This window comes from Narcine bancroftii, chromosome 6 (assembly GCF_036971445.1).
Source record: "Narcine bancroftii isolate sNarBan1 chromosome 6, sNarBan1.hap1, whole genome shotgun sequence".
In the NCBI taxonomy this organism is placed as follows: Eukaryota; Metazoa; Chordata; class Chondrichthyes; order Torpediniformes; family Narcinidae; genus Narcine; species Narcine bancroftii.
Window position 1 is genome coordinate 204,469,333 of NC_091474.1, and position 14,945 is coordinate 204,484,277.

Below are 14,945 nucleotides of genomic sequence, written 5' to 3' on the forward strand. Positions count from 1 at the left end.
TACAACACCACACTCACCAGTCTGTTGGAAAACTGGTGAGTGATGGGATCTAAGAGGTAACAGATAAGAACTATCAAGTATCCTGCAAGAATCAAGTTGTTCTGGTTACCTCACTGCAGGAAGGATGTGGATGCCATAGAGAGAGTAAAGAGGAGACTTACAAGGATGCTGTCTGTGTTGGAGAGCAAGCCTTATGAGGATAGGTTGAGTGAACTTGGTCTTTTCTTCTTGGAGTGACGGAGGATGAGAGATGACCTGATAGAGGTGTATAAGATGACGAAAGGCTGTGGCTGACTAGCGGCTTTCTCCCAGGGATGAAATGGCTAACATGAAAGGATACAGTTTTAAGGTGTTTGGGAATAGTTACAGGGGGATATAAAAGGTATGTTTATCACACAGTGGAATACACTACAGGCAACAATGGTGGAAGCAGGTTCAATAGAATCTTTTAAGAGACCATTAGATAGGTACAAGGAACTGAGAAAAATGGAGGGTTATGCAGTAGGGGAATTCTAGGCAGTTGTTGGAGGAGGTTATTAGGTCAAGGCAACGGTGAAGACTGAAGGGCCTGTACTATGCTATAGATTTCCATGTTCTGTGTTCTATGCTATATTATTTTGAAATAAAATAAGAAAAAAAAATAGCCTCTATCCTCAAAGATCCCCACCACCCAGGCCATGCCCTCTTCACTCGGCTACCATCAGGATAAAGGTACAGGAGCCTAAAGACGAGCTCTCAGCAGCACAAGGACAGCTTCTTCCCCACTCCTGAATAATCAATGAAACAAAGACATTGCCTGACTTTTCGTGCACTGTTTTTAAAATTTATTGTTGTAAGATGCCGCAAATCTCCGAATTTTGTGACTTGTTCATGACAATAAATTCTGAGTGTGATTCTGATAAATTAAGCAAGGGTTCATTATCTTAATCACACAACAGTGGATTCCACATCAAACTCCCTAGTAGAATTCCCACTAAGGATGTCATGACATTTTACAATTATGGTATTATAAGAAAAATGCTTATTTTGTGAATTGAGACTTCTGATATTAAGGCTTGACAATGACTTTGGTATTTGCAGCTTCTGAATTTGTAATTATATGAGGAATGTTCTGGGAACAGACTGAATGCAAAATATATTATTGGTCTTGTTTGCATGAATTCACAAACTGTCAACTTAGTGAAGCTTCGACAATTTCAAACAACAGCTGCTCTCTGTAAACTGACCTGGTGCGTCACACTTGAGAACATGATTCCTGAAGGACCATTGCCTATGTGCTTGTATCGTGGTCTTTTGCGCATTTAAAACTAACTAAACTCTAGTGTTTTAAAGATAGGTTATTGGTCTTGGCCTTACATGACCCACCCCCTTGGGGATATTTTTTTATGAACTCATGATTGTGATTGAAGAAAGGGTCAGGCACTTTAATTACACTGAGAACTAAGGATTTAATAATTCCCATCCTTGCAATGGCCAGTGATGACGTTTCCAGCATGAAATTATGTTAAAGTGTGCATCATATTTACTTCTCATTATGTATTTGGTTGTCAAATTGCCTGAGGTATGATTCTAACTTGCTTCCTGATATTTTTCTTCCAGTTTCCAATTAACAGCTATTTCCTTATTTATCGCATATGCTGCACATTTACCATCCAAAATGTGATCGATTGTTAACATCAAAGTAACAAGCTTGCTTGGGTGTTTCCTTGTAGAAGTTACAAAATCAGTTTGGAAAATAGCTGACAGCATGAGCTAAATAAAGATCCTGAAGCACTGTTCATTGTCCATTTATTCTTTGAACTTATTTTTGCTTTTTCCAGTGCTGGACAAGCTTTAAGTTCTTTTTTAAATTTGGCAAACCTGATATCTCACCTATTGCCACACCTTGCTTGGCTGATTTCCATTACTGTTCCATGTGGAACACTGAGGGCAGCAAAGGCACAGATGTACTCTGGGTGGGAGACTTCAATGTCCAACACCATGAGTAGTACATCCACTGACCAAGGAGGTGAAGTTCTGAAGGAGGTTGCTGCCAGAATAGGCCTCCATTAGTTCCTGAGGGAACCAACAAAAGGAAAAACCTTGATCTCATCATGACCAATCTACCTGTCACAGATGCATCATTAGGGGAGTCCTTGTGGAGACAAAGTCCCATCTTCATCGTGAAAATACTCTTCATCATGCTGTGTGGCACCACCACCATGCTAAATGGGACAGACTGGGATCCTAACAAGTAGAATTGGAGCTGGAGTTGGATGAACTGCTGATCATTCAGGAGGCAGAAGGGTTCATAGGCAGGAGTTACAGGAAAGCTATCACACCTAGGAGGTAGACGTTTGACAGTCAGGAGAGAGGAAAGGCAACAGGCAGGCAGTGAAGGGCAGCCTGTGCCATTCCCCTTAATAACAAGTATACCTTTTTGGATACTGTTGAGGGGGGGAAGAATGACCAACCAGGCACAAGCTATGGCAATCAGGTCTCTGGCATGGAGTTTGGTCCTGTGGCTAAGAAGGGAAGGGACAAATTATAGTGATAGGAGATTCCATAGTTAGGGGGACAGATAAGAGGTTCTGTGGAAGAGATTGAGTATCCCAGATGGTATGTTGCCTCTCTAGTGCCAGGGTCCGAGATATCTCAGATCAAGTTCAAGAAATGAGGGTGAGCAGCCAGATATCGTGGTCCATGTAGGGACCAATGACATGGGTAAGTAGTGTGAGGAGGTCCTCTAAGGGTAGTTTATGGAGTTATGCATTAGGTTAAAGGATATGACCTCCAGAATTGACCTCAGGATTGTTAACCATGCCTCATGCCAGTGAGGTTAGAAATAGGAGGATAATGTAGCTTAACCCGTGGCTAAAGACATGGAGCAGGAGGGAGGGCTTTAGGTTTCTGGATCATTAGCTCTTTTCCAAGGAAAGTGGGACTTGTTCCAGTGGGATGGTTTGCATGTGAACTGGAGGGGGACTAATATCATTGAGGGAAGGTTTTCTAGTGCTTCACTGGGGGGGGCGTTTAAACTAGATTTGTAGGCGGTTAGGAACCAGAGTGCCAGAGCAGATAGAGGAGTGGAGGAATAAAAAGATGATGTGAAAATTGCATGTAACATTAGAAGTCAAAGGGTTGTACATGGTGGAAATGTTCTCATGTACATCTATTTCAATGCAGGGAGTATTGTAGATGAGAGAACATGAATTAGCATGTAGAATTATGACATTTTGTCCATTAGTGAAACTTGATTGCAGAAGGGGCAGGACTGGTAGCTCAATGTTCTGGGCTTCTGTTGCTTCAGATGAGATAGAACGGGGAGGAGGGGGTTGAAAGGGGAGGAGTGGCATTGCTCGTCTGGGAAAATATCACAGCTGTGCTCAGGAAGGACAGACCAGAGGACTCGTCTACTGAGGGTATATGGATGGAGCTAAGGAATGGGAAGGTATGACCACACCCATGGAGTTGTGTTATAGACCGCCCAATCATCAATGAGAATTAAAGGAACAAATCTGTGAAGAGATAGCAGAAGCTGCAGGAAACATAAGGTGGTAATAGTAAGCGATATTAGAGTTCCATACATTTTATTTATTTTATTTTATTTTATTTAGACATATAGCATGGTAACAGGCCATTTTGGCCCACGAGTGCATGCAGCCCAATTTACCCCCAATTAACCTAGACCCTCGGTATGTTTTTGAATGGAGGGAGGAAACCAGACTTGGAGAAAACTCATTGACTGGGACTCTCAGATTATCAAAGGGTTGGATGCTATGTACCTGACAGCAGCAATAGAGATGAGCCCAGACAGTTATTTTTTAAATAATATTTTAAATTATTAATAAACAATTATAAAACACTTTATCTAATTTAATTTATCTAAACTTATCTAACTTAACCCCCAACTATGCATGAATACGGTGGTGTGAGTGTGTGGGTGTTTGTTTGTGTGTGGGTGTGTGTGGGTGATATACCCCAAGCCACTACAACTCAAGGCACAATTCTCAAAAGGCAATTCAAAGTTTAGTTTCACAAGATCCCAATGTCAACATGTAGGCTTGAAATTGATGTGGCATGCAGGCTTTAGATGAAATTAGCAAGTGGGTGAATATCTATTGCTGCTGGGTTTTGGGGTCTTTAGGGCTTGTAATAAAATTAATTGGTGGGAAATGGAAAGCTTCCCCATCAAATGTGGAGTCAGGCAAGGTTGTCTCCTCTTTTCTGTGTGTGTTGCATTGAGCCATTTGCCAAATCCATCTGGAAGGACATAGGCATAAATTGAGTGATGATGCCTTGCATTCAGATCAATGACTCCCTCTACATGGAAGATGTCAATGCCTTCTGCCTGGATCTAGAACCTACCTGAAGACTGATTAGCTCCTGTGATCAGTTTGTGAGTGAGGCCACAAATTTTGGCAACTGGCCCAAATGATACTCTGTCCCTCACATGTTCAGGATCAGTTTCAGAGGATCTGGGTCATGTGCCAAGAATTGGCTGGAAACGATAGTCAAGGTTAAATAGAAATTGAGAATGTGGGAGTGCTGCTTCTTCTTGATGGTGGTCAAGATGCTCTCAAAGTTTGTGTATGTAGTGAAGGTATGACACATAACCTACTCCTGTCCAGAGGCAGTACCCAGAGCCATCTTCTGGAAATCCAGAATGGATTGGATTCATTGGATCGTGATGTGGAGATCTCTAGAGGAAGAAAGGAAAATTATACCAGGCATAGGCCTCATCTTGATAACCACCTCAGGATGTGTATAGAGTTGGATTTTATGGCAGCAGATGCTGCTCTGTGATGCAGTTCTACCTGTCCCTGGTGATTCATTTCTACTCCCACTGCTCGCTGACCTTGAATTGGCTGCAGAAATGAATTGATAAATATCTACCTCTGTGTGGACTATGCATTTGCCAAGTTCTGGAAAATGTTGTGGTGGTCCATATTGGGGTTTATCCTGATTAGGTGTATAACAAAGGACTCTGCAATCTACTTTAGCAAGATCAACAAGATGAAAATCTGCCCAAAACAATGGTTTTCCAATGGAAGATGTCTTTTAGCGAAAGTTTCTGATGGCTATATTCACAGTATATTTATGATATTAAGTGCATATTGCCCTTGACTTCAACTGACATTGCTTTTTATTAATTGTATGAATATCAAGCTATCTTTATTCATTTCATCTAAACTTTATATGTTCTTAATGTAACTGTATAAAATATGGCTATTAGATAACTCACATGATTTTCCTTCTATTAATTAGTGGTGGGATATCCACCAGCAAGGGGATTTGGGCTGAGTGGATGATGGATCAGCTCATGATTATAATGGTGGAGCAGACTTGATGGGCCAATGGGCCCACTTCTGCTTCTAAATCTTGTGTTCAAGCTCTATTGGAACTGCCAACCCCTTTTCAGATCAATTGTTCATCTCCTGGTGTGGGGAACTGTTGTACACCTCCTTTCGTCATGTGAAAAAGGCATCAAACACAGCTTGTAATATCTGTAAATTTTTTGCTTTCTATGCTTGTTGCCTTGGTTCTCTCTTGATCTGGTGGGTCTTAACTCAGGATTGCCACAGTCTCAATGCATAAAATGCTTTGTTCCTGGTCGCCAGAGGGAATATTTTTCTTCTCTATCAAAGTCTTCTAACACTTTATCTGCCTCACCCAATTCAGATCATCTTTCATACTTCCAAATTCAAAGACTAAAAGCTGTCAACACCATTATTGATGTGTTTTCTTGACACGAGCTGGGTTTGGTTTTCTTCAACAGAAGAAAATGGAATAAACAGAAAATTGAACAAAGATCTGGGAGAACTACCAAGAATTAAAATGAAAACTGCTATCCTACAACATCCCCCATTAGTGGGATCTATCATAACAGTTTTGTCTATTCTTTGAACAATTCCTTAAAATAAAATAAAAACTCTTCCATTATTACACTTTAAGATGAGGTTGTTTTCACTAAACAAACAATCAAAGGATTTGGGAAGAAAAATAAGAACTCCAGATGTGATATTTTGATATATAGTATTTTAGCATGTTACAAATTTTAACTCTTAGGCTTTAAGCCTAAGTTCATTGTCTTCCAAATCAATGACTTAACTTTACTAGCACTGGGCTGGCACAAAATACATATATTACCAGCAAATCAGTGATACAGAAAGACACAGCTGTGGGCAAGTGGAGAATACTTCCCATTTCAGGAGAACACAGAAATCATCTAAAATTTCTGTAAAATGTTTTAAGGTACACTAACTTATTCAAAAAGAGATTTTGCAAAACTACAGTTACACTGGAAGAAAAGCCTTTATTAAGAGGCATTCAATGCGGTCCACTTGCAAGAAAGTACTGTTAAGATCTGTGTCTTAAGAAATGTAGCAGCCATTTAGAACAAAGATTTCACAAATAACCATGACATGAAGGACCAATCAATAAACTTTTGATCAGGTTATTTGAGAATTGAATGATATTTATTAATTCAAAATTGAAACAGAAATGCTAGTAGTAGATAGTAGGTCAGGCAGTAAGTGTGAAGAGAAACATAGGCTTAATATTTCATCAGAACGAAATCACTATTTTCAGTAGTGCAACAGGAATTTCAATAACATTAATTTGAAGCATTGGGTTAACACTTCTCATAGATAACATTTCACATAACATAGCATTCGCACAGGACCATCAACCTAGTTTATGAGATCAGCTTCCTATCGTGGGGTTTCAACTCAATCATCTCAATTCAGAATTGTACCAGCTGAATAAACCAATACAGTCCTGAACAATGCAATGTGAAAGGCATTGTGTTAGTGTTTGAAACATGACACAATGGAGCAATATACACTGATATGATTGAATAAGTCGTGAATTAAAAAGCTTGCCAAACACTTCTTCAAACACATTATTGTCACGACAAAGAACAAACTGGAAATTACTGGAAATCTAAAACAAATGAGGAATAGTGATGCCTCATTGTCACAGTTCAATTGAAATTCCTTTTTGACTGACAGGGATAGAAAGTCGAGCAGGAGAAATTCAATAAATATGGAAGGCAGAGAAGTCCATGAAAAGCAGTGGACAGTGGACATTGAGGGAAGGGCTCAGGCCCAAAACATCAATGGTCCTATTGCCTTCCATGAATGCTGTGCAATGTACTGAGTTTCTCCAGCATTTTTGTGCATTGCAGGACAATCCAGCATCAGCTGACTTCTTGTTTACTTTCATTTATGGGATGGTGGGAATGCAAGAGGTATATTTGTTTCAAGATTTTGATGAATCTCAGTTTAATCTTTTGCATTTGGCATCTCTGTCATTTGGTATCACAAATGTTCTGCAAAATGAGTCAATAATGATTTCAAAGACAACACCAACTTTATCACAATGTCTTGATGAAGGACACTGTTTGACCTTCTGAGTTTCTCCAGCATTGTGCTTTCACTTCAATCATGGTGTTTGCAGACTTTTGTGTTTTACTCTTCTACACTTGATCATAATGCCAACAGCTGATCAACCAGAACACAATTTCATTTATATTCAGTAGTGGATTAATTAGCATCTGGGCCGCAGGCTGAGCATTAGTAAGGCCCACCTTGACCTTGCCCTACCATGGGCCCAGGCTACCCCACCACCCCTTGCTCCCCACCACGGCCCGGACTGTCCCTGCCGACCCTTGCTCCTCAGCAAGGGCCTGGCCACCTGGGTGTCACTCGCTACTGACCTCTCATTTAGCAGTACCGGCCACCAGTCAGACACTGTCAGCTACGCACCCCTCATGTTGTTCACTTACCGCAGGTAACCAGCTGGACACTGGTATTTCAGAGCCCCCTTTGCAAATCTTCATGTTGCCATCCCCAGCTCTCCCAGAAGCCACCATGAACGTCACCCCAGTGACAGCATGGTGCCGACTCTGGCCCACAGTCACCAGCTTTACCCACGCGGGTTTGGGGTGGTGGAGAAGACCGTGCATGCTCCTTGCGAGTCACGGCTGCGCGCACGGCTCCTTCAGCGGCGATAAGATGTATTCTCGCCATTGAGTTTCTGGGTATTTCTGGTGGCCATGAAATTCACCACTGTGCTGTTTGTTCTGTGAGGTTCGTCCTAGTCATCATTCAAAAGACCAAGTGGCCCAGGTTTCCTGAGTCTTGTTTGGCATTTTGGAGCCTTGATTGACGGGTGGACCTAGGACTAGCGTGAGCCTATATTGACAAGTGGTTACATTGGTGTACCAGTGGTTCTGACAGAACCCCCTTAGGTTCTGGGCCCCTAGACTTCAGCCGACTCAGCCACTGTTTATATTTAATGAGTTAACTGCATGCTAGGTTCAGATTCATGTTTTAAAAGAAGTTGGATTTTGTTTAAATAAATTGTTATTGTTAAACCAGAAGATGGTCATTAAAATCTAAGCAGAATCGACAATGTTTAGGGTAAAATATGAAAGTCTGCAGGCACTGTGACTGAGGTAAAAACACAATGCTTGAGAGACTCAGCAGGTCAAATAGTGTACTTTATATAGCCAAGGTACTTTTAGGGCTTGAGCTCTTCATAAAGTTATGAACAAAATGTGGGCAGGCATCCAAACAAAATGGTGGGCATGGGGAAGGGCAGGGGGGAGAAGCACACTCCCACAGGCAGGAGATAACAGGTGGATAATGGAGGGAGGCCACACAATCGAGGGTGGGGGGGGGTGGCTCTGTGAATGGATATGGAAGAGGTGAAGAGCTGAAGGAAAGAAGGGGGACAGGGAAGAAAGGAGAATGAGGAGTAGACTAGCAGAAAGCAGAGAAATGAACAGGTGGGAGAGTGCTCAGACAGAAAATTAGGTGTTGTTTCTCCAGTTTATGGGTGGTTTATGTTTGGCAGTACATGAGGCCATAGACAGACAGGTCAGTACAGGAGCGAGGTGCAGAAAGTATTGGCCATTTTTGAACATTTGTACTTATCACTTTTCACTTATTCCTGTTTCAGTCCTCTCTTTCATCCACTCATCTGTTCCCATTAACCACTGCCTCGGTACCTACACGTGATCACAAGAATTTTTTTTATACATACAGCATGGAAACAGGCCATTTCAGCCCATGAGTCTGTGCCGCCCAATTAACCTACACCCTGGTATGTTTCAAACAATGGGAGGAAACTGGATCTGCCGGGGAAATCCCATGTAGACACGGGGAGAAAAACAAACTCCTAACAGAGAGCACGGGATTCAAACCCTGGACCTGTTCGCTGGCGCTATAGAGGCATTGAACTAACCGCTATGACCACCGTGCTGCTCAAATGCTGCACTTGTATCCATACCTCCTCCCTCACCACCATTCAGGGCCCCAAATAGTCCTTACAAATGAAGCATCACTTCACATGAATCTGCAGGAGTCATCTACTGCATCCATACTCCTGTCATTGTCTTCTCTACATCAAGGAGACTGGATGCAGATTGAGAGTTTGCTTCATTGAGCGCCTTTGCTCTGTCCTCTGCAATAACAGGGATCTCCCAGTGGCCACCCATCTTAATTCCTCACACCATTGTCTATCCATGGCCTCATGCACTGCCAAAATGAGGCTGCTCTCAAACTGGAGAATCAAGACCTAATATTCTGTCTGGACACTCTCTAACTAGATAGCATTAACATTGACTACTCTGGTTTCCAGTAAATCCCTCCACTGAGTCTCTCTCCTTCTTACAGCTGTACACCCCATTCCCTCTCCTTTCAGAGAGCTACCCCATTCTCCTTATCACTTCTCCTCTATCCCTGCTCTTTCCACCCTCTTCTCCTCTCTTCACTGCACCTTTTTATTCAGATGTCTGCCTGTTTGTTCCTCATACTTTGACAAAGGGTTCAGGCCAGAAATATTAGTTATCCTATAAAGCTGTTTTCTGAGCCAAGATCCTTTATCAATTTTATTCCATTCTTTACTATCCAGACTTTTTTTCCATTTTTCTTAGCTTTTAACGTTAAATAACATGGAATATTTAATTCTGAACCTTGATCACCTTGTAACGATAATGGCTATTAAATAAAATGTGTTTATTTCTACTGACACAGTGAATTAATTTATCTTGTTATGAGGGCTCGTGCATTCTGGTAAAGAGACTTGTTGATGTGTTTTTGCAATTGGATGGAAACAGAGAAGTGATGCTGCAACATCCCCTCTCACCATTAGGAAAACATAGAGCTTTAGGTATGGGAGAAGGGAAATAGAAATAAATAGAAAAAACCCACGGAACTCCCTGAGGCAAAGTTTAATTACTGAAATGTATTCCTGGGTAGAGAGGATGAATTGACGGATGAATTCAGCTGAATTTCAGAACATGAAGTTGTTACCATCTCTTTCTGGCGTCATACAGGCTTCTCAGTTGTTAGCAAGCACTATAAGTGGGTAAGGTGTGAAGGTAATCCACTGAAGACCCAGGCCTGTCCCTTCCATGATATCGTACAATAGACAGGCAAAGCAGTTGTCCCAGAGGAAAGAGAAAGTGAAAATTCTGGGTGGAGATGTCAAATTATAGGTTACAATATTCAAATTATTGCATTTCTCTGCTGAGTTCATTTCCATTTTAAGAATGAAAAATAGAAAATATCAAATTGAGAAACAAAACGAAGTACTATAGTGTATTTACTTCAAACACAATAATAGCACAGGGAATACGCATAATATTATGAACCATTCTGTAAATAACTCAAGATTTCCCTACTGAATTATGCTGTATCAAGGTACACTCCTGACAAATAGTATAATGTTTAGGCGTGGATTCTAGTTGAACAAACATAACAACCAATTGTTTTCTAGGCACTTGCATGCAAAGTTGTGAATTGTAAGTAGTGTTTAACATAGAGCAGGAACATTAAAATTGAATGGAAAAAGTTGGTTGGTTTACAATAAAAAAATTGCACAATATGCTTTTCAAGTAGATTACCATATTTGATGGCATGTAGGACTCATTGGCATATAGGACACCCCCCCCCCCCCACCGTCCCAATTTTTAGCGTGAGATTTCAAGAAAAATTTGTTTTAGTGTATTCACCTTCACTCACCTCGATGGAAACCTTCCAGCCTTGCATGGCTAAGAAGCTGAAGCCTCTTCACATGTGGGCAACAGCAATAATACATTGTCCTGCCCACCGCACATCGAGGCTCAGGCTGCTTCCCCCACCCCCCCCCACCCACTGTACAAATGTCAATTGATTAACAGGTGTTCTGGGACCCATGGCATGCGTGGGTGGGAGGGAGAGAAGCCAGGGCATCGGACAGGGTGCAGGTCCACCGTTTTGGGGAGCTTTGAGGGATGACTGGGCCTTGGTGATTAGGCTCCATGCTGAGCATTTGCTCAGTGAGCTTGGCTCCCCAACAGATTGAATGAGGCATGGAGGTGGCTCAACACGCCACTCACTCACTGCACGCATCCCTGCATCTCATTCAACTTGCTTAAGGGCCATGTTCTTTGAACAAGGCCTGGTCATCGAGGTCCGCTGCTCTCCCAAAGTACTGTGGGAGAGAGCAAGGGAGTGAGTGGGAGGGAGGGAGAGAGTAAGCAGGCAGGATTGAGCGAGTGTGCCTTCTCACCAGGAGAAGAGAGTGGCAATAGCGACTCTGGAAAGCACAGGCCACCTGACGGAAGGTGGTCCGCGAAGCTGCCTGCTTCCTGGACAGCTCCCTGGACAGCTGCAGCACCTCCGCAGGCTTCTTGAAGCCGGGTGAGTAGTTTAAGGGTTCCCCTCCTATCGCCATCTTGTGGAGGAAAGCCTCCACTGTGTTTATATTTCAGTTACCAAAATGGGAGCACCAAAATGGCGACACCAAAATGTCACCTGGGCATATAGGACCTGAGGTGATTTTTTTGGGGAGAAAATGGGGGTCCTATATGTTATCAAATATGGTACTTGAGAAATATGACACAGATTGACATGCTTTATGCAATTAAATATTAAGCAACAGATAAGGAAATTTTTAGGTTCGTTCTCTGGTATGTGGTGAATTAGTTGATCTCAGTACATCTCATGATCTTGCATTAACAAATTAACATTACTGTGGCTTTCCAAATGCAGTTTTTTTATTGGAATGTATTCCTATATCTAGTTCATCACGATTTTAGATTTATTATTCTATTATTGCTGGGTTTTCTTTAAAAAAAAACACATGAATATTAGATGCTCTCCAAATTTCTGCCACCACCCCTGTAGCACAGGGGTAAGAACATTGACAATGTATGACAATAAACTCATTATCGTAATATTCTAAAAGTTGCTGCCCATAATGCAGGTGTGTGTGTTGGAATAGTATCTACTTATTTGCATGAATGCAGCTCCAATAACACGCAAAAAGCTGGAATCCTTCCAGGATGAAGCAAACCACGTGATTGGAAACCCATTCTTATACCAGATGTTTTTTATTGTGTGATAAGCAGCATTCATCTTTCATCAAATCAAAGAGTCGTCAATTATGGGCATAGGGTCTTTGGTCCATTATGTCCAATTGATTATCCAACATCCATTTATTCTCATCCTATTTTCCAGCATTTAGCCAATGGCCAAGTGGTTGAAATACTGGGCTTGATACTCCTTAAATGACGTGAGAATCTCTGTCTCTATCACATCCTCAGATATTATGGTCCAGTTTCCTTCTAAACTTCTTAGCCCAAGCCTTAAATCTATGTCCTCTGGTTTAACACACTGTATACTGAGGAAAATTTCATTATGTCCCACATAATTTTATAATCAGATCACTTCTAAACCACTTTCATAAACAGACTACCCATTTTTCCTCATAATTGGATGCTCTAGCCCAGATATGAATTCAATCCAGGGGAATCACATCTTTCCAAAACATTACTTCTAAGAACTGGTAAGTTGGTTAGTGTAGATGTTAGTGCAACATTATACAGTACCAGCAACCCAGGTTTGAATCCACGCTGTCTTTAAGGAGTTTGCACATCCTCCCCATGTCTCTGTGTAATTCCTCTGGGTGCTCCGGTTTTCTTCCACCTTCCAAAACCTACTGGGGTTGGATGATAATTTGGGTATTTGGGTTACATGAGCTCTTCATCTAAACTTAAAAATGTAAAACAATTTTAAAAAACTATATAAGCACAAAGCAATCACATTTTTTTCCATTTTCTTGACACTTACATCTTAAAAGATAGCTCAAAAAATATTTGCAGAGACATTATCTTGTGGATGATTCATTGTTTAAAGCAAATTATGTCCTAGATCATGAAAACAATGCTCCACAATACTGTATATATAAATGATGAGCTATGGAGCATTTTGGAATATCTTTAGATCAGGAAAATTGCTCTACAAAACCTGATCTTGTGGATATAGAAATAGGATAGAGCTTTTTTTAAAAAGTAAATAAAAATGATGGTAATGAACTTATTTACATCTAATTTCTGGTTTAAGCAATGTCAATGAGAGGAGCTCTATGTGATGAAACTCCTTCAGGCAAACTCAAGCTGATAATTTTGTCATAAATCTAGATTTCACATCAGCAAAAAGAAAGATTTGTATTTATATAATATCTGGCATAACCCCCATGAAAGCTAAAAGTACTTTAGATCCAAAGAAGGTCTTTTTGAAGAAATTAAGTTAATTTGTTCACAGTAAGATCTCATGAATAGAAATGCTGTGAGGACTAAATATTTTGATTCTGAGGAGTTCTTTTGTTTATTTATTCTCAGGATGTGGATATTGTCAGCAATGCTGGCATTTGTTAACCAACACTTATTGTCTTTCAACTAAGAAGGTAGCAAAGAGTCGACCACGCTATTGGATCTGGAGTAACGTACAGTCAAGATTGGATGAGGTTGGCAGGTTTCTCTCTGGAAGGATTATAGTGAACCAAATGTCTTTGCAGTAAAGTCCGGTAACTTCTTGACTGTTCCTGAAATACTTTTTAAATTCCAGATTTATTGAATTATTTGAATTTAAATTCCCTATTTGTAATTGTGAGATTTGAATGTAATGTCTCTGAACCAAATTTGGTCAAATTGAAGAATTAATATCATCCAGAGTTCTAGGAATAACTCTGTTGCTTTTCATAAAAGTTCCATCATGAAATCTTTTGAATGCACTCAGAAAGCAGTCAGGGAATTAGTGTAACATCCAATCCAGAAGATGGCCCCTGGGGTATCTGCCAAGATTTTTGGTTTGAGTCTTTGGAATGGTACTTACAGTTGCAACTTTACTACTTGACCCAGATGAAATCAGAGCTTCACTGTTTCTATATTTCATATTCCATGAAATAACTCTTGGCATTTTCAATGTGTGACCCGATAGTAGACTTATGGACAGAGCAAAATAAAGGTTAAGAAAAGGTAGGTAACATACAAATCCTGAGATCCACTAAGTATAAGAACCAAACAATCACAACATTTTAAATCTTTTTTACCCTTACATATTAAAAGATGTCTCAAAAAGCTTTGCAGAGACATTATTGAAAAAGACACAGTAAGCAAATTGAAACGGGAGATAGCTGAAGCATTATCAAAGAAAAGAAACAATAATTTGCATATTCTTTCATCTCAAGACACATAAAGGAGCTTAAACATAAAACATTCACTAGAATGGTGCAATGAAACAGGCAGGGCTTAATGTGGGAATGGAGAGAAGAGAAATAGAGGGATAGGTGCAGGGAAGGAAAGTGTCAGACAGGAATTCTAGAGATTGTGGTTGACATAATTGAACGAATGTCTACCTGTGGTGAAAGCAATAAATAAATTGTTATTGATCTGTGGGACAGTTTGTGACTAAGCAATTTGTGTTTTTTTTGAGGAGTCAAAGATGATTTATGAGAGCAGGACAGTTGATGTTGTTTACATGGACCTTGGAAAGATATTTGTCAAGGTTCCTCATGGTAGTCTGATCCAGAAGGTAAAGATGTATATGATCTATGGTGAATAAATAGTTTGGATTCAGAATTGACTTTCCCATAGAGGGAAGAGTGGAGGAAGAGCATTATTTTGGCTGGAG